This window comes from Drosophila ananassae, chromosome 3L (genome assembly GCF_017639315.1).
Source record: "Drosophila ananassae strain 14024-0371.13 chromosome 3L, ASM1763931v2, whole genome shotgun sequence".
Lineage (NCBI taxonomy): Eukaryota > Metazoa > Arthropoda > Insecta > Diptera > Drosophilidae > Drosophila > Drosophila ananassae.
The window spans coordinates 19,250,643-19,277,283 of NC_057929.1; the positions used below are offsets into that span (position 1 = coordinate 19,250,643).

At 42.0% G+C, this 26,641-nt stretch overlaps 1 protein-coding gene across 5 annotated transcripts in view; it reads right to left on the reverse strand.

Moving 5' to 3' along the window:
• LOC6493901 (zwei Ig domain protein zig-8) overlaps positions 1-26,641 on the reverse strand; it is a 62,375-nt gene that overhangs the window by 29,546 nt on the left and 6,188 nt on the right. For 4 of the 5 annotated variants that reach the window (XM_044715250.1, XM_044715248.1, XM_044715249.1 and 1 more), the window contains exon 2: positions 519-546. The exons of the other annotated variant lie outside the window; for it this stretch is intronic. The gene's annotated coding sequence lies outside the window, so the exon portion shown is untranslated. The remainder of the gene's footprint in view (positions 1-518; positions 547-26,641) is intronic. 5 annotated transcript variants of the gene reach the window in all.

The following is a 26,641-nucleotide window of genomic DNA, read 5'->3' on the forward strand; positions in this document are numbered from 1 at the left end:
ACCGCTTAATGGTATTTAAAATGGCTTAAATTCAAACTGTGTGGCGTCCTTAATTGCTAGCCAGGTGAAGGTGGAACACACACCAAAACATTCGCACTTGGACGAGCTCAAGGTAGAACGTGCAAAATGAGAGCACAATTTATAAAAGTCAACACTTGAACACGTTTCAGCATTTCAGGAAAGAGGGTAGTGCTCGCCCACCAGGTCACTTCATTTTATTATCAAGCGTATTTCTGCTCGTAATTGTTTTGACGTCACTTTGCAAATTGTCCTTTTCGCCGCTTCGTCGTGTTGTCCTGTCACCGTGCTCGTTGCCTGCCTTTGCCCTGCTGTGACCTCAGTCGATGCTATCGGGTTTAGTTTACCTTGTTCATCAACTAAAAGTATCACAATTAATGTTCATATGTCAAGCCACCGTCTCGGGCTTACGCATGATTTAGATGGTTACCCGACACGCTAGCCTGGCTACAAACCGATCGAATAATGAGTCCGCCTCGGGCTTGATCCCATTTACTTACCTTCCAATCAGTCAGAAAGGGTCGTTACCTAAAACAGAAGAACAAATTAAATTGAGAAATGATTAAAAGTTGCCTCCTTAAATGTATTTGAAAATTAAAAAACACAATTTTAAAGAAATTTCTGCCCAGGATCTCAACCCCGCTGTCTACACATATTCAAAGAACTATAGAAGGACTCACACCCATATAGCAATACCCGTCGCGTTGCGCTGATTGCCGACTGATGAGTCAGGCATGACAGCTCCAACGTCAGCACTTTGCAGTCCATTGTCGGCAAAGGAGCCAAAGTACACGAATCCGACTCTAAATCCGAGTCGGCCTAAGGGGCCCGAGAGTGAGTCAGCTCCTGCATCCTGCCCTTGTCGAGCGATGTGCAATCAATCCGGCGTAAGGTCATAATCACTGGCTCAACTTCTGCATGCAAACCACTGGGCTACATTGAACACAGATACGTCTTGCGATGCTGCTCCAATTAATTATTGGAATCTTTCGCGAAAAAATAAATGAATTAAGTGGCTCCTCCGCTCATCTGGACGATGGAACCCAAAGCAACAAAGCTTTAGCCAAATAATTAAAAAAGGACACGACGGTCCAATCCGAAAAAGTAATTATTTGACTCGGCTCCCCTTCTCCAGGATTCTCCGCCTCTAAAGGAGTGGAGCCGAAAACTTTTACAGAAAATTAAAATTAATGAAAATAAATTTTCAGAATGATTTAAACCCCTTTTTTCAGTGGGCCCAGGACGCCGATGCCAGCTCTTGAACAATTTAAGTGTAATAAAGCAAAGCAAACCAAATCAAAGAAGGGCCCACTGAAGGGTCGAAGGGTTCGTTCCCCTCCTTTCAGCAGTCGCCACCCATCTGGGCTACCAGCCTGGGCCGTGAAAGCACTCAAGAAATTGAGTTCTTGTTCTCAGCCTTGTATTTGAGGTCGTTCTCGGGGTCGCGGCGACCTTTAACATACTTCGCCAACTGTGTGTTTGTTTAGCGATCAGAAATCTCGCAAATGCTTTTGACTTTGGCTTTCAGCCCGCCTTTGTTCTACCGACCGCGGGAACAATGCCCCTCGGACCTATGCTAATCTCCGAGCCGATTTGGGATGGCATAAAACTAATTAAATATTCGATTAACGGAAAGGCCAAGATGGACAGCGGACACGACTGACAAATTAAAGTCCATTAATTTGCCATCGCGAAGCGCTCGTCCCAGGTTTTCTAGATGTATTCATTTCACCAAGCATCCTTTCCCAATCCTGCCAAAAAATCCCTTAGCCCGTTTTGCTTTTCTCGCGTTACATACACTTATAATGCGGACACGGGCAAATGCGCGCTGCCATTTGTTTATTTAATTAGTCTCATTAAATGGCGGCTACTTTGAGCTCCAGCCCCTCCGGCTGGTGGGCTTAGGCTGTCCATATGCCGACCGGCCCTCCCGTTATTCACCGCCCCTCCATCCCATTGCAGAAGGCAAGCCGTACACACATGCATAATTAATGGGCGGCTTGGTGGCTTCATCTGATTATGAGCATATTGAGTTTTGTTTTGGCCATATTGTGCTTGGAACTGGAAGCCCGGACGCCTTTGGAAAATGTTGTGAAAAGATTTTGTTTTATCCCTTTTAAGCCGCCTCGACTGACATTTAAAACGCCTAATTAGCTGCGGGCCCTGCCCCTCTAAGTCCCAACCAACCACTTTACCCTTCATGCAGATCGCCCTTCCGGTCCTAATGAAATTATTGGAGCATGTCTGTCATGCCTCCGAGAATCCCTATATGTGCTAGCAGCAGACTGTCCATCCGCTCGTCCGCACTCCTGGTAAGGAGTGACCATTTATTAAGCCCGCCCAAGCACAGACAAATTAAATTTATTCAAAATGAGACACATGGCGAGGTCGTATGTCCTTACCGAAACTTTCAGTGGTCAAATGGCCCCATCCTTGTATGAGCCCAATTCCAGTCTGACCTTTGCCCGACCCGCCCGTATCCGTGGAAATTTTCGTGCATGAGCACACCTTGGAGTGGAGTGTTATTTAAAAAGAAACAGCATATACTTGGCCCCACAAAGACCCGGACCTCACGGGCAATTTCATTTGAATTGTGAACGAGCCCCTTTTAATGCCTGCGATTATTTTATTTCTATTTATTCGACCCTGTGGATGTGAAAGCCTCATAAGAGGAGCCCCATAAATAAGTGCATTTCGTGCCTGACAGACCCGTTGCCTATTTCCCCAAAGTTTATTGAACTTTATGAGGAGGGATTCCACGCGAGCGGGACCAGAGATATGGGATACAAATAGGAATAAGAAAGACTCTTGTAATTTACGAGCCTACGGTTGACTGACAAGTTTATGTTTTTCTTTTTATTCAACACCCAAATGTATACGAATGGGGGGTTTAAAAATAAGTGCTTGTGAATTATAACACACAATTTGATGTTATGGGGCTTATCCGCCAAATATACCTGCCCCAAATTATTGGTCGAAGACTTAGTCCTTCCAGGATTTATTCAAATATGAGGGAATTCATTACGTCCCCCACCAACTCCCCTCAACCAAGTCTATTTATAAACTTGTTTTCCAACCACGTTATAATATGTGAGTCGCTTCGAAAATTGCCTTTAATGGCATTATTCACACTTGGATGCATCATGGTCCATACATCGGTTTCCACTATTCGACTCGGTTTTGCTTTTCCGCCATCCTGTTCTCGAATTCATAAACTCAAAAAAAACTCGTTGTTTGTCCAGGTTTAATGTTTCTTTTTTCACAGGTTTCGAGCTGAATTCTTCTGCTTCGAGAGCTTAATATTGGTTTGTGTATTTAAGTCGGAAAGCTGTATCAAAGTATATTTCTACTAAAAAAATCCTTCCTTTTATAATCGAATATAAACACACACCTTAGGTTTATTATTTATTAAATGTAACAATTATCTGTTATTTTAAAATAAATTGTTATATATAAACATTTACTTATAACAGAGACCCATAAATATATTTTACAGGTATATGTTATATAGTGTATAATATATCTTCAGCTATATATAGAGTCTCCTCGCACCTCACGCCTCACGCCAAGGCATGCAGGTCGTCACCTCAAGGACTGCCGTTCACAGTCATATAGTTATATAATATAGTACATATAATATAGTATTACTGAGCTTTCAGGCAAATCTAGTTTAAATTTATTTAGAGCAGAACGTTTTGTCATATATCTTTACTTATCATATCTGTGTGGATATATAAAACTAAGCATTTATATCACTGTGGACGGAAGTCCACGAGGTGACGACCTGCATGCCTAGGCGTGCGCGAGGAAACTCTATATATAGCCGAAGAATTAAAAATTTTCTGTAGGCAACCAATCTAAATGAATGATATACCAATCGAAAGGTATTGTTTCAATTAGATAATTTTTGTCGAAACATATTCCAAAAGTTATTTGGTTTGGGAGAAATTAGGGTGAAAGTAAAAAAAATTTTTATCACTAAAGTGGAGCTGGTGGACACATTTTAGTCCCCAGATAGAATATTTTTATATATTCGCATTCTAGAGCTAAATACGCGTCGATTGGCACCTCAATCGACCCGATCCGACATTTTATTCAGAAGTTATTCGAAAAATTCGATTTTTTCTTCTTCTTCAAAATGAAGCCAGTTGTCGGTTTGTCGGTTTGTCTGTTTGCACTATTTTTTTCTTAAAAATCCTGAAAAAAATTGGAAAATGTTTGTTACTATCATATGAGCAACTATTGTTCTACAACTTTTTGAAATACCTTAAGCTTACGTCAAAAAATTAAAAAAACTTTGTTAATGAAAAAATTCATAACTTTATAATTAAGAAAGATATTAAAAAGAGCTTTACACCGTTGAAATGGTTTTTTAAATATCAATTTCACTTTCTTTGAGACCAAATGTCTATATGGTACACAAAAAAAAATACACTGAAAATAAACTTTTTTTTTAAGAAAAAAAATTATTTTTCAAAATTTGGTCGACTGATCCTTTTTATATTGCACGTGGAGATAGCTTTTGAGATGACGTAACTTTTGATATACCGCTCATATCTGGCAAAATCCGTTAACTCAAGATATAGTCCTGTAAGTGCAGCTACCCATTTTGTACAGCCTCCTGTGAAGCTTGCATTTACTTATACATGTGTGTGTATTTGATTGGCAACTTTGCTTTTTGGAGTCTGCATATATTTGGTCAATACCCTAAAAAATATGGAGTATATCTTTTCAGATTTTAGTTTATTTATTTAAAAACAAGAAAGGAAAGCTAACTTCGGGCGGAGCCGAAGTTGATATACCCTTGCAGTTCAGTCGCAGTCCGCTAGGTGGCGCCACGCATCTTATATTATTAGATATATAGAAGATCGTATATAGTCGGCCGATCCTTATGAAATTTGGCAAATCAGATTATTTTGTCCAAAATAGAATTTGTACCAAGTCCCATCTTTCTAACTTAAAAAACACCAAAGTTATGCCAATTCCGATCGTTGTATGACAGCTATAGGATATAGTCGGCCGATCCTTATGAAATTTTGTACACAAAATATTTTGGTCACATATAACATGTGTGGAAAGTCCCAACCCTCTAACTTAAAAAACACCAAAGTTATGGCATTTCCGATCAATCAGTTATATGGCAGCTATAGGATATAGTCGACCGATCCCGGCCGTTCCGACTTATATACTGCCTGCAAAGGAAAGAAGGGTGTGTGCAAAGTTTCAACTCGATAGCTTTAAAACTGAGAGACTAGTTTGCGTAGAAACGGACAGACGGACAGACGGACAGACGGACATGCTCATATCGACTCAGGAGGTGATCCTGATCAAGAATATATATACTTTATAGGGTCGGAGATGTCTCCTTCACTGCGTTGCACACTTTTGACCAAAATTATAATACCCTCTGCAAGGGTATAATAAAAAACAAATAAAAAAGGGTTAAAAAAGTAAAACATAAACATTGACTCAACTAGGACTCGAACCCAGGCCCTCCGTGTTAGGAACCACGACGCTCTCCACTCGGCTAACCTCGAACTTTGTTGCTTGATGGCAACTTTTGATGTAATTCTACTTTGTGTTTCAGTGTCTCATGTCTTAATGAGAAGACTCAGAAGATTGGTACTTCAACCGACCCGGTCCGACATTTCTTTCAGAAGTTACACAGGCCGACAATTTCCAACTTTTTTTTTCCTCCACGCATAATTTTACCTGCTCCATAATCTTTAGGCTCCCCTGAACCAAAGTCCAGAACAAACATAGGTTCTATCACCCACCGTTTCCGCGGTACACCTAAGAGAAGAAATTGATCAAATTTTACCATATATTGAATTATGTAGGCCGTGTAATGGCTATGACCATCATTGTTTCCAGTACATTTCATGTTTGAAATGTATGTGTACCAACTAAAATTAAAAAATGGTATCTAGCAGTTACCATATCTTTGGAATACTCATCCAAAGTTGAAATCTCAGATTTTCTACGTTAAGTTTTGGTCTTCTATGATTTTTCCCCAAACATTTTTCTATGGAAGATTTTTATTTTCTTATTGAAATCAGTAGATCATACCATGTTTTAATTTTGGATTTAAGGAAAAACTCGAAATAATTTTATTGAATTTAATATAGGTGGTTCAACAATATTTTCTTCAATTAAATTGGAGTTTTTAATCTCATATTTTCAAAAAGTCATGGCTATCTACAACTGTTTCTATATTCAAAACGTATCTATTGCAGGTTCAGCTTGTTTAGTAAAGCTTTACAGAAGTTGTAGATAGCCATGACTTTTTGAAAATATGAGATTAAAAACTCCAATTTAATTGAAGAAAATATTGTTGAACCACCTATATTAAATTCAATAAAATTATTTCGAGTTTTTCCTTAAATCCAAAATTAAAACATGGTATGATCTACTGATTTCAATAAGAAAATAAAAATCTTCCATAGAAAAATGTTTGGGGAAAAATCATAGAAGACCAAAACTTAACGTAGAAAATCTGAGATTTCAACTTTGGATGAGTATTCCAAAGATATGGTAACTGCTAGATACCATTTTTTAATTTTAGTTGGTACACATACATTTCAAACATGAAATGTACTGGAAACAATGATGGTCATAGCCATTTCACGGCCTACATAATTCAATATATGGTAAAATTTGATCAATTTCTTCTCTTAGGTGTACCGCGGAAACGGTGGGTGATAGAACCTATGTTTGTTCTGGACTTTGGTTCAGGGGAGCCTAAAGGTTATGGAGCAGGTAAAATTATGCGTGGAGATTTTTTGCTGTTGGCCTGTGTTATTCAAGAAATTCGATTTTTACAGTTTTTTCAAAATGAAGCCAGTGGGTCTGTTTGTCTATATTTTTTTCTTTGCAATACTGAATAAAATTGGAGATTTTTGTTAATGTCATATGACTCATATGATATAAGCAATTATTGTTCAACTTTTTGAAAAAGCTGTAAAAATCTAATTTCTGGAATAACTTCTGAAAGAAATGTCGGACGGGTCGGTTGAGGTACCAATCTTGAGGTCCCAAAGAAAAAAAAGAAAAGAAAGCTAACTTCGGGCGAAGCCGAAGTTGATATACCCTTGCAGTTGTGCCATTTCCGATCGTTCAGTTATATGGCGGCTATTGGATATAGTTGGCCGATCCCTATGAAATTTGGCCAATAAGATTATTTTTCCCAAAATGGAATCTGTACCAAGTCCCATCTTTCTAACTTAAAAAACACCAAAGTTATGCCAATTCCGATCGTTCTATGACAGCTATAGGATATAGTCGGCCCATCCTTATGAAAGTTTGTTCATAAGATATTTTTAAATATTTCAAAAATAAAATCCAAATAAAAAAGGGCTTAAAAAAGCAAAACATAAACATTGACTTAACTAGGATTAGATCACAGGCCCTCCCGTGTTAGAAACCACAACGCTCTCCCCTCGGCTAATTTCGAACTTCGTTGCTTGACGGCAAATTTTGATGTAATTCTGCTTTGTGTTTCAGTGTCTCATGTCTTAATGCGAAGAAAGCAAAATTTTATGAGTGGAACGCTTTATATGCATATGCCCCCACTGAGCATATAATGCATATAAATAAATGTAGCCACCACCGTTTTGGGCCAAACCATGAATTAAAAGCAAAAAAAAACCAGGCAAACCAACTCCGCCAATACTTTTCTAATATTCATTATATTATATCGCACACCCAAAATAAATTGTTACATTCAACAATTGGTTTAACTAGAAAAACTGGAAAAACGAAATTTCCATTTTTTTTTATTTTTTTATCTTTGCGCATTTATTTTAGATATAATACATGTTTATTATATGATTGAGCGGATATGCCATAACTTTGTTTTTTTTTTTATAAGTTAGAAGGATGGGACTTAGTACAGATTGCATTTTGGGAAATCTTATCCGATTTGCAAAATTTTATTAGGATAATTTTCTTAACCTTGTTGTTTTTGAAGCTAGAATGATGGGACTGTGTACGGTTTCCGTTTTGGGCAATCTAATCCTATGTTCATAAGAATCGGGCAACTATATCCTATACCTGCCATATAACTGAACGATCGGAAATGGCAAACCTTTCTGTTAATTTGTTAAAATAATTTGGTTTCCCACAACGACGAAACAATACATGGATTTGGATTTTAAATACATTTTTCGGCAAATTTTTAATTAAAATTTTTAAACTAACCAAATTCCAAAACCTTTGTAAATTAAAAATACGTGTAACTTCAGAGCCACTGAAGCTATCGAAAAATTATTTACGTCTTTGGAAAGGTTTTTAATTATTCCACCTTCTTGAATGTCAAAATCTATAGAGTTAAAAAAAAATGAGTTTTGAGGTTTATCCTTACAATTAAAGTATTGCTAACTGTGTGAATCGCCTGTCCAGAGGTTACTTCCATATATATATATATTCTATATATTATGCGTTCTGTTTTAAATAATTGAAGATCAATATATACAAAAAAACAACTGATATCATATAAAAAAACCTCTTGACGAGGTAAAGTACCGGTGACAAACCTGCATGCGAAACCCAAAATATCTGATATCAATTTTAGTGACGAAAATATGCTATATAGGTGTACAAAATTGCATATAAAAAATATTCTTGTTCGGCACGTGCAAGAAAAACAAAAAAAAAATCAGTCACGTGCCGAACAAGAATATTTTTTATATGCAATTTTGTACACCTATATAGCATATTTTCGTCACTAAAATTGATATCAGATATTTTGGGTTTCGCATGCAGGTTCGTCACCGGTACTTTACCTCGTCAAGAGGTTTTTTTATATGATTATAATATTATTAAATATTGTGCTGATATAGAAATTTTGGAAAATTCAATACTGCGGTACAATTTTTTAAGACTTGACTACCTAGAGTTCCATTTAATGGAAGAGTTTTTGGATGATGTACGATTTTGTTGAGGAACCACTTCGTATCGATTGAGATTTTGCCCACTGTGCTTCAAGCGACTTGGCTTTGGCCAGGTTCGACCAACTTTACTTTGCTTAACTTAACCCATCGCCTTGCGAAAAGGCTTTCAGCTTCAGCCCTTAAAGGAGCGGAATTGAATTTGCCAATCTCGTTGTTTTTTCCCTTCCTGCAAAGTGCATTTGGCCGCATTTATTGTAGCCGGGCGCTGCTGCTGCCAAGTTGCCCTGCTCATTGTGCCGGAATGACCAATTTTTGTGATTTTCAATTAAGTTAACGGTGAGAGGAGCGACTGCGCTCCGCCCTGACGGCTTGTGTTTTTGTAACAGTTTAAACAGCTGCCGGCAGCACTTCTTCCTTATTCCCAGCACATCTGAAGTCTCGGACCCAGCCCGTCAGCCTCCAGCCTTCAGCCTTCCCCGCTGCATATCCTCCGCGGTTCCATGCGGCTGTCCACGGCGCTCGGCACCATTAGTCTCGAAATTTATCTACATGCACTTGACAGGTGACCAGTCTCAGTGGCCGGGCGGAGCAGCAGCAGCGGCTACAGCTTGATTTAGTCGAGTCGGGTGAGCTGGCATATTAAATTGGTTCGCCAGTTGACGTGGCAGCTAGTCCAGCTCTCGAAGGCAGACCCGGACTCCGACCCCAACGGACAGACACATCAAGCTTACGGGCAATTGTGAGCTCTGGTTTTGGTGCCGTGGGTATGTACTCTGCTAAGTGCCGGCTGCAGAATTGGTTTAAATTCAATAAGTTAATGGCAAACCGCTCCTGCCACGCCTCTGACAGCTGCTAGCTGCTGCCCATTGCACCCAATTTAATTTTGCATGTGGCACATGTTTATTTTGGCAGCTGCCATCAGCTCTGATTGCATTAGGCATTAAAATGGTGTGTGCTCGGTGGTCAGCTCTCAACTTGTTGTCGGCCATAATTTCGGCCACCGCCTCTCATCCTGCCGCTGCTGCCAAGCTAACAAAAAATAAATCAAGCAAATGGCTTCACTTCATTTCCACAATCGCCAGCCAATAAAATCGACTTCCAATGCCATTTGTCCCTGTCAACTCACAATTTACGATTGACAAACGATGTACGCGCAAATAACCCGCTTCCAGAAGCCGAGGGCAACAAATAGCGCTCGGGCCTGAGTTTGCGTTCAAGTTTGAGCGAAAACGCAACAGTCCGCGTCAAAAATAATACAAATTATGGCACTCCACCCCGCCCCGTTGAAAGCTCCAGGTGTCATGAATGGGGCGTTGGCACACGTGATGGGAAAAGAAAAGGGAAGCGCAGGCGGGAGGTGAACCCTTTTAAGATGTCAGGTTGCGTTTCCCGCCCGCCTGCCGCTGCCGCCTAATGAATGCTGACGCGGCACTGACACTGATTTGAGGGGAATTCGCCGGCCCCTATGTGGGACGCTCTGCCTGTTTTCATACTCAATTAGCCTTGACATTGATTAATACTGACCGTAATTTCATTAAATCGCCTTTTGATACAGCCCCTGAGCTCCAGCGGCCGACGGCAATCGACATGGCAGCAGAGGAGGGACATTCACTCTTCTGCTAGGCTTTCGGTCAAGATCGCCGGTCTGGGCCGTGGCATAACTTCGTTACGGGTCCCAGCCGACTTGCAGTTCGCCATTAGTGTACGCCCACACCTGCGGATGAGCCCGATTGGGTGAGGCAATCATTAATTTTGCAAACGTCGACAGCCACAAGGCCATCGTTATCGGCAAAGTTACACACGAACTCTATTTTTTCGGAAAAAGAGACTCCTCTTAGGGCCATAGTTCGTTCCGAACGGCAAATAAATTAATAAGGCCACGACCTTAACGATAAATGCTCCTTTGATTTTATTTGACGCCCGGTGCCCATTGCCCATTGCTCATGTCCGTTGAGCCCTGCGTTAAATGTGAGATAATAATGTCGACCTGGCCGCATATTTGCGCTTGTTAGCTGTCAAAATAATTGACATAAAGTGGCATGTGTCTTCGGCGTCGTTATTTACGAGCCATACACATATAGGAGGCCGCAACAAAGGACCTGCTACAAAGGACTCACCCTCACACTGACCCACTCGCACTCCGAGCCACGCCCCGAACTATAAATAAATGTAAAGGTGCCGAAGTCCTTCAAGGAAGCAAAAAAGTCGACAACCTGGTTTTACTGCTCATTCCGGCGAGCCAAGAATTTATTTCCGTTGGGGCTCTGCGAGCTACAAGGCTCCGGGACTTCGAGGGTACTTGATATGCTTTGTTCATTTCTCACAGCACGCATAATAAAGCTGAGCAGGACTAATTTATCAGAAATTTCCCTAATTCCGATAGAAATTACTTTAATTTTGTGCCTCAATGACGAAGACAGGAGACCTAAATCATTCCCGTCCGCATGCCACCTACCCGGCCGTGGAAATTGCGTTTGAATATATTATTCATCGGACCGAATGAAATATTTATTAATAAAATTGCTCGGCGCTGTTAAATATTTAGCTCCTGTGTATAAACAACTCTCCAAAATATGTCCAAATATTTTCGACTGCCACCGTTGCCGCCGCCACCGCTGACTTCTCGCCACGACCTTATCCTTTGCTGGAAATTCACACAGTTCACTGTCATCGGCAATTTTGGGTTCATCAAAAATTTAGCAGGAGCTCTGAACCAGCTCAGGGCCAGCACGGAGAAGGAGACCGCCACAGAGGCAGCAAAAAGATGTCAAAAATTCTTGGCACAAAGTTGGTTAATGGGCATAAATGTGGCAACAGACGCTGGCAACGACTGAAGAATGAACTTTAATGCGCAAACCGTATTCCACTATGTGTGTATACCCGATGCGTGTCTGCCATTGATATTTTCCCTGCTCAAGTTGCCCCCTGGCGCTCCTCCGCCTCCGTCCCTCGTGCTCCACTCACTTCGCAGGTGCTTGGGGCCTTGCCGCATTATTAATAAGTCGTACAGCGTTGAGTATACGTGACATTTACGGAAATTTGATTGAAAAATATCGAACATACTTTTCGCCGCTTTCCCGGGGCTGCATAACAATTTCATTTGATGCGAAAGAAAATATGAGTTGATATGCCAATTTCAGCTCCCCGGACGCAGTGGGAGCAGAACCGAAAGACTCGCAGAAGACACGTTGTTTGGGTGTCAGGCTCCGACCGTGTTATGCCATGTTTCCGCTTCGCTTCGCCCGCCCTCTTACCGCCCAGCCTGTTACTGATATCCGAGTGCGTGTGCGAAATTACGTGTCCCCGGCAAAAGGATAAACGTCCCCTTCCCCTCACCTTCCTTCTCCACGATTTTCCCATTACCATCCGCCGGACCCAAGGGCTCAAGGACCCACACATCGAATCATCCTTGGTAGCGGACTCAAAAGGGCGTGGCTCCGGCGAGGTGCAGCCTGCTGGCAGTTTATAGATTTGCAGCAGTAGTTGACATTGATTCATCAAAAATTAATCGAATTCCCGGTCTGCGGGCCAGCGTTGAGATGTCAGTTGTCATGCGAGATGCCCGGCGAATCTAACTTCACTCATTGCGTAATCCGCTTAAAAAAAATATCCGACATTCGCCTCCGTCTGACGGTTGACGCACGGTATTGAAGTGGTCGCGGTCACGGCCTCCATGCGGCTCACAGCACATTATTATGCGGCTGCAAAACTAAAAGACTCTCATAATTGGAATTCCGGTGCAGGTTTAGGGTTCCGCTCCCAGTAGGTGTGGTTCTGATTCCATGGCCCACACCTGCGCCTGTTTGTGTGCTCTCCAGAAGAGTCATTAATCGCGAATTTGTATCGCTGCATCTGCGCTTGCAACCGCATCTGCCTGCGGCTTGCAGCCTTTGCTTTTGTCACCAAGTGACAGTTGGCAATGCGACATCGCTGTTATTAAATGTGGCTTTTTAATTTCACTTTCATCGTACCGCGTTCTTCCAGACCTTTGGCACGCTCTCCTACTGTGGTTGGAAATCTGCCGACTTGCCATTATTGCGAACACATTATTCAAGTGTCCAGTACATAATAAAATCACTGGAGTATAAAATCATTTTTTTACTTGGATTGAGAATACCATGAGTATACCATGAGTATACTGGCATGATTAAGGAAATAAATAATAAAGAATTTTGAGCGTATTGTAATTTTTCTACACTCTTAGGCGTTATAATACATTGAATTGAGTTTTTTTAATTTCATTTTAAGCTATAAAACGACACCACCACCCCAAATAAATGGTGTCAAACGATGTCTTGGTCAAATCAAATTCATAAGAAGATTAGGACACTCAAACCTAATACACAACTGCCTTTCGGCCAACCAACAAGTCCAGCATAAAATTCTTAAAATCCTTAAACCATGGAATATTTATCATACCCATCCATAACAATTATTGATCTCTTTAAATAAACAAATCTGTGTAATTTTATATAAGTCCCTTGTACGATCTTTATCTAGAATACAATTTTCAATCGAGACACCTTCAACTATTCTATTTTTCGATACACCATTATCAGACTAAGGCTAAAAAAATTAAGAAAGTCAATATTTAAAATTAAAATAGATACAATTGGGTTCAACCCGAAAAGTGTACTGTTCAAAATTAATATTACAAAATTATTTAAAGGCTCTGATTATATTTCACTAATACATTTTTGGTAACAATTTTAACCTCGATTTCAAGAAACAAAATTTAGCCATTTTTTTAATTTTTTAAAGTGCCCTCTTCTAATTAATCGCAATGAAGTACTGCATCAATCAATCCCGGCGCAGAGAGCTAAAAGACAAGAAACTTTTTCCACAACTACCCTAATTAGTCCCCCAATAGCGGTTCTACAATTTTGGGCTTTCACCGTTCAAATTGATACGCATAAGGTGGGTCTCGGTTCGTCAATATTTATCAATCGCAGCCGCGGCCCACATGACGGATGAGTGTTGATGTCGCCTGTTTAGTCCCCGCCTTTGCCTACATAAATCAGCTCAGGTAGGTCATTCTCCTGCCAATGATCAGGAGCCCCGAGCTCCTCGCAAAATTGGCAAATGCAAAAGTTTAGGCCAGCACGAGCAGCCCGAAGCCGGCCAAGGCCCGCCTGCCAAATGGCGCGTCCTTTGTGCGTGTCAATAAATGAAGCGTGATTGATTATGGGGAAAAGTTTTGGAAAAATCTTCACGTTTATGACAGCCTTAAAGGGGCCGTGGCGGGGCGCAGCGACTGGACCAGGCAGGACCAGGGCGTGTCCAAAAGTGTAAAAGTGTGTGCTGCGGGCTGTGGGTATTTGTTAGTGTTTATTGTTTGAATTTCGTGTATCTTTGTTCAGCTGGCACTTCCTGCTCTTTTACCTGGCTGCCGACTGCCCGGCTATACGGACACCACCGTTCCCGACACCAACCCGAACCCCGACCCTCTTGGGTGTGTCGGCTGGGAAAATATTTTGTCAGCCATTTTTATGCAAATGAAATAAATTTTGCATAAAAAGTCAAACATCAACACAGATTTATGACTTGTTGAAACTTTATCATAATTTCATAAATATTTAAACATTTTCGTGTCTGCTGCAGAAAGGCTCCCAAAATTATGCACAAGTACGAGTATGCCGAACAAAGGCAAAGGATGATTATGTGCAAATATTTACGCTTATTATGCGCAGCTCTTGGTCCTGACCTAAATTGTAATGCTATCGAGTGGCCAGTTTCCAGGCAAGGGTGAGAAAATATCCTTTTCGATGCTTTTGCCTCTAGTATCTACCCAGCAGTCGCGGTAATCAATTTCCGCATTGTTTTTATCGAAAATTATGATTTGCTTTTTGTATTCCCTCACCAAAAGCTTAGAAAATTAGGAGGTATATGTATATTCAGCCATACGCCGCCCATAGTGAAATCAATTTCAATCATGTCAATAATATCATGGTATATCAGGCAGCTGGAAGTACCGAGTGGTTATACCTGCTGAGACGGAACATGCAGAGCTTCGACTCAGAACTAAACAGCCTTTGTACGCATTAATTCGGATTTCTCCACCGCATGCCTGCCATGGCTTTTGGTTTCTGCAAGCACTTTGATAAACATTCACTTTGGCCCCATAAACACAATGAATAATGCAGGCAGCGGCTCTGCACGGAATCGCATACAGCACAGGTTGTGGGTCAGTTTTGAATGGCGCTGTTTTGTCAGGACTGCCCGTGACAGTCGCAGGCACTTCAATTAATGAGCGCTGGGCTAATTGCAGGACGCGCAAACATGCGGAATTAGCGGTGGCATGCAATAATTCAATTGCACGGGCGATGGGGTAAACTTCTACGTAGGGTGAGCGTCGGGCGTTGGACTATTTTCCTGCAGCTCCATATTATAACATGCCACGCAAATCGCCATGCCGAATCGGGGCTCTGGCGTCGGGAGTATAGAGCAGCAGTTACCCAAAGGAACCATGAAAGTTGCTCCAAAGTGGCCGACGGTGACCCTCTTATCGGCTGTGTTTTATCGCTTCCAACATTTCATGTTAATTTATTTCAGTTCTTTGATCTTAAAGAAACCACCGCAACCACCAATCCTGCACAAGTGGGTGGCAGGCGAATAAGTTTTCATATAAATTTCGCATTTTGAGCGACAACATGCCAGGAGCCGGGCTAGGGCGGGTGATTTTATCTGCTCGATAAATTGCGCATCCTGCGACTCAAAATATTTTCGAAAAAGGTCCGTCAGTCGGGCCTCCCCAAGTAGACAAAGGACGCGACCAGCATTTGTTGTATGTGAGCAGCACATGGTAATGGCAAAAACAGCTGAATGTTTACAAATAAGCAAACCATGAAGTGGGCTGGGGCTGCAATGGCTAGAGCTTTGCCTCCGACAAGTGATTACACGGCTCCTGCCGGGGATGTTGTTGTCCTTTTCGCTGATGTTGATGTTGATGTGGACGTGGCTGTGGATGCTAGGGTATCGGGTACCAGGTACCACGATATTAGAAACAGCATAACAACGTTGTTTCTACGGAAACTTTTGCCGGAATATGGGATGGCGTATCTGCTTCCATTGCTTCCAGGATGGCTTTCAACTAGGACTCTGCTTGTCTTGATTAGTTTGGCGCGGTGCCGAGTTCTGAATTCAACAAAGGGAAGATAAGCGTGTAGGCAGCTACGCAAAGCATTCTGAGGTTATTGAAATGATCGCGAAATCGAAAACAATGAAGCAGCTGAAACTTTCTATCTGAGCAAGGTATTATTAAGGAATCTCCAAAATCATGCACTACAAGGTTTCTAACAACAATACAGGTTGGTAGTATTATATCTAGAAATTCGAAAGAAAAACACAGTTCGACTGAAAGCCTGTGTAACCCCTTTTCTGAGTTTGTCTGCGTTTCTGAAAAAGACTATCACGAGAAGCATTTAAATGCATAGAATAAAAACTTATTTCAGTACTGTATCCGAATCGAAGCATCCATTTAGTTTCCTTCACAATGTGCACTTACTAATTTCCCATTTACACTTTTACTGCCTGCGCGGAAAGGCTCTCCGGCGTGCTCCGCGGAATTGTTTGTACAGTTTAACGACACAACGCTGCCCTGCATGGGTGGGTGAGCGTGGGGTGGTGTCTTTGGCATTGGCACTCGCTGCTCCGCTTATGCTGTAAATATAAATAAGCAGCTCCAGCCCCTACCCGTCGACGATCCAGAGGCGCCCTTTGGCATTGCGCTTTGTTGAGATTTTATAGCATGCATTTGTTTCACGCTCACTTGACGGCTACGGCATTGACACACATGAACACATGCACACATTCGCCAGTTCACTTGAACGAAAATGCCAACATTTACACTGCACACAACCAAGCCCCCACCCGTCCACACCCCGATGCGCACTGTACTTTTGGCCGGGCTCGTACCCTTAGTGCGAATGGAATTGGGATTTTTTTGTTTGTCAACATTTTGAACTTTCGCTTTGGCCTCATTGTTGCAGCAACTGCAGTTGCTCGCATTTGTCGGTCCTTCGAGCCACTTTGTAGATTCGAGAATCTTCAAAACGCGTTGGTGAGAAAGAGTCGTCTAATGCGATTTTATGGCTCCAGCAAGTTGGGCGAAAGCAAAAATTATGCGATGAATAAGAAGAAAATGTAAAGAAAATCAAACTTGCTCCAACATTTTTTGCATTCAACCGATCTTTTTCTTGGTTCTTGCGAGTGGAGTAATGATATATGTCTTCCCCCATGCCAAGTTCCACATTTAATTTATCGGAAATATGTATGCGTATACGTACAAAAAGCCACATTAGTCCAAACTTTGGAAACACAGTTTGTGAACGGGCATGTGTATGCGCCTTTCCTTGTGAACACTTCATGGCGAATATTGTCGGCCTTCTGCGTATCTTGCTTCCTTCCTGTGGTTGGCGTTTTTATTGCAACAACCCGAGCGGCAGTCAAATATGACAATTTACGCAGGTTCTTTGCCAGGAGTACCAAATACGAAAGACATGAATAAATTTATTTATTTATCTGCTACACAGAGAGAAACTTGTTTATTGGAAGGGCTTTCTTTTTATGAAGCCAGAAACACATATTTATGTGTACTTAATTGTATTTTCAAGACTCTCCTCCAAGGTATCTTATTGACATGTGTGGGAAATTGAAGAGGAGCTACATTTTCCGTGGGGGAAAATCCGTTCTGAAGGATGTGGCTGAGCGTCTTCGCCTAGGATGTGGGCGCTGTTTCATCAGTCGGTTTAGTGTCGCGTCGCATAGGTTGCCGCGCCGCATGGCGTCATAATTTATGCCGTTGCCACTCCCAAGCCTTAATGTGAAATAAAGGAGGTAAGCCGGGCCTCCGGCCTCGAGCCTGGCACATTTGTCGCTTAATTTACGGGATGTCTTGGTGTACTTTAACCCACTAACTGCTTTGCGGGCAGAGCCGGCTAATTCCATAACAGTTTAAGGTTCCTCAGCCTCATATTTTTCAGTAGCACTGCGGCTAGTAAATGAAGTGGCCACACCAGTGACGAAAGCGAAGTGAGTCCACGAACAAGGCATAAGGTTCTACATATTCTTTAAAACAAAATATTAAAAAGATTCCCATATTTTAAGTTTCATTATAAAAAGCCACTTTTGCCTTTTATTTTGTGATGATTAAAAGAATTGTTCAAAGAAAGAGTGAATAACTTCGAAGCATTTGTCCTGATAACCCAAAATTTAATCATTTCTATCATACCTTAACATAAAAAAAAACGTATTTATGCAGATATATACTTTACTTCATCGCAATTTTTAAGATCACAAGCCTAAAGAAATTACTAATAAGTTCGAGATTACTTGGTATTGGTTATTGTTGGCAAAAATGAAGAAAATTTTAATTTTGACACTGCTTTGAAGCGTCGAAATGGAATAAACAACGATGCGCGGGCAGATCTCGTCTTCGGAAATCGCGATATAATAGTGTGTTTACGCAATGGCTCGCGAACCATAATCCTGGAGCTTCCCGACCTTAAAGTTGATCAAGGGAATTTTCTTGACATCATAGCTTCCAAATTTTCTAGCCAATCATTAAACACACTGTCTTCTTCCTTGTTCTCGGCAGCCCCAGGACCACCACGTCCAGTGAGGTGAATTACTACGGCCCAGTCCGATGTCACACATTCAATGCCGCAAATAACTTCCAGCCCAGCTGAAAAGCACGACCGTAAAATTTTAAATCACAACAAACACGTATTCAGGGGGCTTCTGGGCGTGACTGACTTTTATTTATACCCAAGGCTATTTTTATTGAAATTGTATGCTTTGCATCCGACCCACAGAAGGTGGAGCTGGACGGGCACTGGAATTTAATTTGGGTCCCGCAATATTTCTACGAAATTTCAAGTGCGCTCGCAGCTCCCTCTGCAGAGCCTCCTGGGGCATATTCCCCATATTTCAGCTGTCAAATTGGGCAGACAAAACAACTGAAGAAGAAGCCCGTTGGTCAGACACTTCCGAGCCCGAACCCAAAGCGACAGTCACGACCATGTTTGTTCGTATCGATGGCTACATTAAGAATTAAAATCTGATTTTGTGTGAGCGGTAGCTGGACGACACACGCTCGCCAGAAATCCACAAATCCAGAAATGACTGCATTTAATTCAAGTCCATTTAAATTTTTTATGACCACAGAGTGCTCTGCGTGGAGAATAAAAAATGTCATCGAAAACGAAACCCATAAATAATACTTTATTGTTCAATTTTTTGTTTTCCTCGACATTCCGCGGCACCTGCTCGGCACAATCCGACCAAATCCAATCCACTAATGACTAGTCAGTCGGCTGGTGGTTTGCAGTTTGTCCTGGTACCAACCAGTGCCATCCTGCTCGAATTCAGTGCGGAGTGCCTCCGGGGCTGGGCAGGCCAGCAAAACTGCTTAATAAGCAGCGCAGCTGTCAACGCTTCAGTATCAATTCTGTTCCCATTGACTCTCGACTGTCGGTTTCTGGTTTTTGGTCGAGGTTTTCCTTTTTCCTCGTGACGTCCCCCCACAAAATGTCGGCTATCAAAAGTTATTGCGATGTGCTCAGCCGCTATCAATTTCTAGTGGGGAGATCTGCGGGCTCCGTAGGCGAAAATGCTTAGCGCGATTGGGAAAATGTCCGCAATTGGGCGCAACAAAAGCAAAAAAAGCGCCCGAGCTTAACGCAGCTGGAGCCTTCGAGTCCAGGTACGGATTTATTTTGCGCTGCAGGCGGAAAGAAAATTAATTTTAAGCGGCCCGCCCTGTTCTGAACGTGAGCCTGCTATCTGGAATCTTGCTGTTCTGGACGTGGCCGTGGAAATTATCGTCCGCACAACTTGAGCCTGGTGGAAATGGAATGGCGCTGCGGCCAGGACAGCCACAAGCTACGCAGTTGAGCCCGTTTATGTGCCGAAAATTGCAGCTGTTTCCCAACGTTTTGACAATAATCAAAACATCAACAAGGGGAAGCGGCGGCATCCTCGCAGAAGGCCCCATTCCATCGCAGCACCCCACGCTCCTCCTTCCACACTAATTGCTTTCAATTAAATGAAAATTTTAATAGAACAGCCCCTCGCCAGGAACTGTTAACATTTCTTGGGTCCTAAGCTGCAGCTGTGCAGGGCATAGAATACTTAAAGGACCCAGAGCCAGCCCCAGGCAACCAGAAAATTGCGCCAAAACAATTTGCACTTTATATTGTGCAGGGGAATTTATTTGGCACACACTCGCTCGCACACGCACTCGGGACTTAATAAACACAAGTTTGCATTTTCGGCTGGCTCTGCACTGCTCCAAACTTTGCCAAGCCCAAGGTGGCGTCTAAATACTGTCGTTCCACCAGCGATTGCGATTTTGGTCCTTCTAGCGATTACAATATATATACACATATCTCTTTTAGTTTCGATTAGAATTCCGATCCGCGGATTACTGTTGAACTCTGCGAGTCTTGCAACTTGTCATGCTGGTTCTTGTAGATTAGATTTTCTTCGTGCCAGAAGTGGGAGTATGTATATGTTTTTATGATGCGTTTACTAAGGTATTTTTTAATTCCACTTATAAACTCATGTTTTCCGATGAACGGCCATATTTATAGCACCAGTTATAAGCCACAATTGTATATGAATATGTATGAATAAGCCAGTGTATGAATAAGCCTTTAACTATAGGACTTCATGGGTAAAATTAAATGTATTTTGAAGGCAGACTTTTTTTTATTAAGGCATATATTATATTATTAAGGCAGTAGGAATCTAAGCTCTTGAGTCTCGAATCTTTTAAGGATGGGGATTATCTATTCCAGTAAAAACGTTCAATGCCGTGCCCTGTCTCACATCAGGCCGGTTCGACAGGCACCTGCCGAAATCACTCTCCAGTGATTTCGAAAAAAGATAGACCGGCGGGCGCCAACAAAGAGCAGTCTGCTCGATAAACGTTTGGTAATGAAGACCCCGAGGCGCGGCTGACACCGTTGGGCAATGGCCTGCCGAAATTGTTGGCCATAATTCCTGGCCACGGTTCGGTTACTGGCTGTTTGCGGATCGATGGAGCCAATAAACAATGATGAATCACTTATAAATTGTGGCCATATTTCGAGGACCCATTTCAGGAAGCACCGCGCCTGCTTATTGGGTGCCGAAGGCACCCCCCGAGTAAAGTGGAAATTGAAATTGATGAAGTTGTTCGCGCGGAGCTTTTGACTTGTCGCCGCTTAAATGTTGGTCGTAAGAAACTGGAACTGGCTTCTTGTCCCAGCCAGCCATGCCAGCCGCTGGCCCCTCCCCCTATTGCGGTTGTTTATTTACGAACATTAAGAAAATAAATGACATGCAAATAAAAAGGCAAATGCGAACGCGAATGCGAAGCGACGTTACCACGAAAAAGTTTGAACAGACAAATTACTGCGATGCCACGGTCCTGGCATACGAGGAGGGGTAATCACTAATGGTAACTGCCACCCGCTAAACCCAATTCATTCAAATTTTCCCCGACTGAAAAAAAGGCTGCGGAAACGACAGTTGGCTTGTGGGGCATTTTTAATCTTTCCGCCCCCCTTAACTTGTGATTCTTTCTCATTGATTGGCTTTGACCGGGCAGGAATTTTGTCACTTGGGCACGTAATTAAGAGCAAACTTATTAATCACCATTTGGTGACTCCCCCAGTAGGCTAATTAAGTCAAATTCCTACAAATCGAAATTTTATTTAATTGTTTTTCCGGATGACTTTTCTGCTCCTCCGACTTTCTTTTTTGAAACTTTTACATTGTAGCTCGGCCTCCACGAGAATCTCGCGGTTGTGTTTTACGAGGCAAAGTGAAAATTTGGCAACTTCGAAGGGTTCCCAATGAGAAAACCCACCAGCAGGGAGACAAGGGTCCTTGGCGCGTTGCCGGATGTTGTTTTCGGCTTGGCAGGCATTTCACAAATTTCATAATAATTATAATTGTGTGTGTATTCTCATTTTTGGGGTGCCAAAGCTATGGCAGGGGTTTCGTGGGAATAGGGAATTTCGTAGCGGCTGTATTTGGCAGCTGTGGGCTTAGCTTGGCCAACCATTTTATGCGGCAACTTGTCAGCTTAATGAAATATTTTCGGCTTGTTGCATATCAGGTACCATGTGGGTTTTTACAATGTGTTTGTTTAACAATGAAATGCGATCAGGGACAATATTGACCGGCCGAAAGGGACACTTGTATCAGGAAATATTCCGACACAGCGTACACATTCTCAGTTGTCAGGTGGGCTCCACTCCTTTCAAACATTTACCCCAAAAGTCGAATTAAATATTGAAGATAGTCTTAAAGACACTATACTTAAAGATACTCGTGTAGGTTGGACCAATATTAGTTTCAAAAAATACGTTAGCCTTTTTAAATATCAAGTTTCTTGTTCGATGAGGAGATTTATTACATGCCTGGCCTTATCTTTACTCATATTTATTACTTTTGTATGCAAATGAATGCTATTCCGAAAATTAAATTCCAATCCAAGCTTAACTTTGGCCCCCGACCCATTGATACCATCAATTGCATTCGAAAGTAATTCAATACATCAGAAGCTGGCAACGCATCCTATGGCCATTTCTTGCTTAAATTGTAGTTTTCAGTAGGTTGGCGTCACAATTGACATTTTATCAAATGGTAAGTAATACAATGTGATTCCACCCTTTGGCTCCCCAATAGGCACCCCATTCCCCTCATCTCCGCCAATCATCGACTTAGGAAGCACATGCGACTCGGGCAACAGTCGTATCTTGGCCGGCGTGCTTGTGTCTGTAAAGCAGGTTTTAATGTTGCGTAGTAAATTGAAAAGTAAGCAAGCATATAAAACATACCCAGGCCCAGACCCAGACCCTGTGCCAGACCCACTTCCAGAGCGAGAGCCAGAGCCCCCAGCAACATTGTAGGCAATGACTACAGCTGGGGTGTGGCATTGGCCAGGCGACTATCATTTTCAGACAGTCATAAAAGTGGGTTTACAATGCCAGCTGCTGCTGTTCCTGCTTACGGGATGACTGCTACTAATGCAATTCAATACAAATCGCAAGGATACCTATTGAGTCGAGCAGTTTAGCTGAAGAACTCAGAACTGTGATGGACCAATTCCCCGGCTACGTTTGATTTGAGGCTGGGATTTCGGTTAAATGTCAAAAGGCCAATGCCGAATAGTCGGCCAGTCGCGTTTCCATTCAATTTTCAACATGGCTGCGATTTGTTACCCGACATCCCCTAAGCCTCATCCGGCCATATTTAACGTCACGTATTTGATCAGAAAATGAAGGATCAAAAAAGCATTTGTGTAAGCATCTGAAAATGTTGTGATTTATTGCGGCACAACCGGTTGGCCCACAAGCGTTCCTCCTAGCCAAGTTCTGGGGACATTGCCACACATATCCACATCTCTCATCCCGCATCCACTTCCACTTCTACATCCATATCCACCATCCATATGACATACGAGCCAAGCAGCTGCCAGACCAGGGCTCCGACTTAGACTGCTTAGTTTTAAACAGGGACATGTACAATTTAATTTAATCTTTGGATTTTCTCCTGGCAAGCTGCTCTGCCTTCCCCTCGCTCTTCTGTTGGCTTTTCCGGGCTTCTCTGCTCGGCCCCACATACATTTCGTACATGACTGACGCAGAATAATGCAGGAGCAGGAAAATATGGAAAATCTTTTCATTTTGCAGGACCTTTTGTGTGTGCGATTAGAGATGAAGCTGGAGGTCGAGGTGAAGGGGCCGTTGTTTGCCGGCTGGTGGAATTCTGTTTTCTTAATTATTTGAGTTGCGTTCTCCCATTGTCCTCGACGTTCCCGACAAGTGATAAATCAGTTACCTGCACAGATATCCTTTGAGCTTGACAGGGGTTATCGCACCGAGATGACTGTGGCAAACCAAAATGCGAATGTCACTACCATTAGCAAATGTGGCAAATATTTGAAATATTAATTAAATTTACGGAATTTTCATCCGATAATAATCTAAAAGAGCGCGTCACTCCTGTTCACCCCACTCTCCTGCACTCCAGGCCACTTCAATCGCTGTCAGCCTTCCCACATCCGCGCAGTCAATTTAATTTGCTGAGAGCTATTGCTTTCCACGGCACGTAAAGCAATTTGAAATGAGCAACTGACGGAAAATTTAATAAATTTTTAATGCTTTAAGGACCCGGTGTGTGGCGGTCTGTGTGGGGCTCTGTCATCGCGGGCGGCCCGATGAAACTGATAGCCCCACATAATTATGTCGCCTTCTCTGATGATTTTTGCACATTGCATCAATTATTGTGTGTTTATGCTAATTAAAAATCAATAAAAGACGCCAACGGCATTGCATTTTTCACAGCTCATATTAATTGGGATAACCTGCTTATTTACTTTTTAATCTCAACTCCCTCAAACATTTACACTCGGAATTAAATCCAACTGCAGGTGCGGCAACTAACTCTGGGCCACAGACAAATTAGCAGCAACTTTGCCGCCAAAACTTTCACCACTCCGGGTTTTACATAAAAAAAAAGTGGAACACAGCTAGCAAACAGTCGAACCGCACCAGCCACGGTAACCCAACTTACCTTTCACCATTTTTAAATTTTGCTTGGATCTGACCATCCAGCAGACAAATTCGATTGCCGCTACTGATTTCGGGTTTCTATAAATAAAAGCACACACACAGGGCGTATACTCGATTAGTCGGAGGCAAGGACACAGTGCCAGCGGTTATTTTCGGTCTTTAAGGCAAATGAAGCGTGCAAATGCCACACCGCCCCCGGATCCAGACCATTAAATGAGCAGCTCCGACATGCACTGCAAACTCTCCTCCTCACTTCCAGTTCAGGGCAAACGGTGAATATTCGGCACTTTGTGTATTTGCTGAATAAATGGATGGGCGACTGTCACTCCAAGAGGCGCCTCCTATTGAGCCGTGATGCAAAATCGATGAAGATCGTGATAAGATCTATTGCAAAACTCTTTTCCAAATGATTACAATGTTGTTTGGAGCATTTCTATGAGGTTTTCAGTTACTGGTGCCTCATCATACATTATACATCATGTATAGTTTAATATTCATGTTGTATTCTACTATGCGAAGCTATTTTTCCAAAGCTACACCCAAAGTTTTTTAAAAATTTTTTTTTTATTTTTACTAAACAAGGGTAATAGATGCCATTTCTCTTTAAAACAAGTTTCCGTCGTGTCATTTTATTTCAAATGATGGTTCAAATCTGCATGGAGCATCAAGGACAAGAAAAAGGACTTGTCAGGTACTGAATTCAGGCATCCAGGCTCATGGAGCGAAAAAACATAATGCAGCAATAAATTAAATTAGTGCGCAATATTTAAAAACAAATAATCGGCGGGTGCGGCGCATGCTAACAAACAATGGCAGCAATTCCCGCGTCATAAATTATGCATAAACATTCATGCAAATCAACAATGTCAGCAAATACCGACGCATTTGTACGTGTGAGCCTGTATGTGCCGATGTTAGCCCAGTGGGGGGCTTGTGAGCGGAGCTCAACGGTGGCTACAAGGGGGCGCTGCGAGTGCGACTCATAATCGAATTAGTTGCAATAAAGCACGAAATTAATTTCCGCTCTCCAAGCCACAAAATATGATCCCAGGGCTGGGCGAGGATTTACATGGAATTGTTCGCCAACAGAAACTGGAATGGTTTTTTGGCCCTAAAGGTCCAAATATCCTGAAAAGTCCTCATGGTTGTGTTTAAGATAATTTAAAATTTAATTTTAATGCATCACTTCTCTAATCACTTATCACTTATTAAGACCATAGGCAACTCTATTTTCTTTTTCAAAGCAAGTAAGTAAGCCTGTAAGAAAATCTAAGAATTCTGAAATAATGGTGTCTATGAAACCAAGGCTTAACGATTTTCTAAGGACATAAGTTGAAAAAAATATCTCAATATTCTGTGTTTAAAAAGCGTTCAATACAAACATGTTTCTAATGTACCGATGAGAAAAAAGAAAATCATAGACTCTCCATCTACACACTCTATGTCGATACATGAAAATTGGGCCATCATAATTTACGCAATATTTAAAAATAATATAAAATATTTGCATTTTTTTTTGTTTGCTATATGCCTGCGCCTCGCCAATTCCCAAACTTTGATAAAAAAAAAGATATTAATCTAACGAGTGGAGTAAAAATATGTAATAAAATATAGTCGTTTCGTAGTGGCCAAAGGAAATACACCTATCAGAACTCATCCACAGCACTCCCGGCTCCAAATCGTGTTACAGCTCATAACGCAAAGTTTCGATAGTAGTTTCCAATAAAGCGCAGCATAAAAGGATAATGGCATAAGAAAACCACATGCGAAGGCTGTTAGGTCAGCAAATATGGGCGGAGTGGCAGGAGAAACGAGCCGCTTACTGTGGAGATAAAAATGATGGCTGCGATTCGAGCAGTAAATAAAGCGACCGACCGGGAGTCCCCAGACCAGATCTAGAACCAGGACATTCTGCATGCCTGCACAGGGGGCCAAGCTGCATACTTAAGATTACCCCACATTCAAATTCAATTTACTTTTTTCTTAGGCGGCACCCTTGTTTGACCAACCCAAACACAATTCTCTCTGGTCTGCTTGTGGGCTTTGTAGCATCATTCATATTTACGCCAAGAGCCTCGGATACTTCCAACTCAGTTTTGTTTCAACGCTCCCTGGTACTTAAAGGTATCAATGAAAAGTTCCTTTTCAGTCTTTAAGGATAAACAA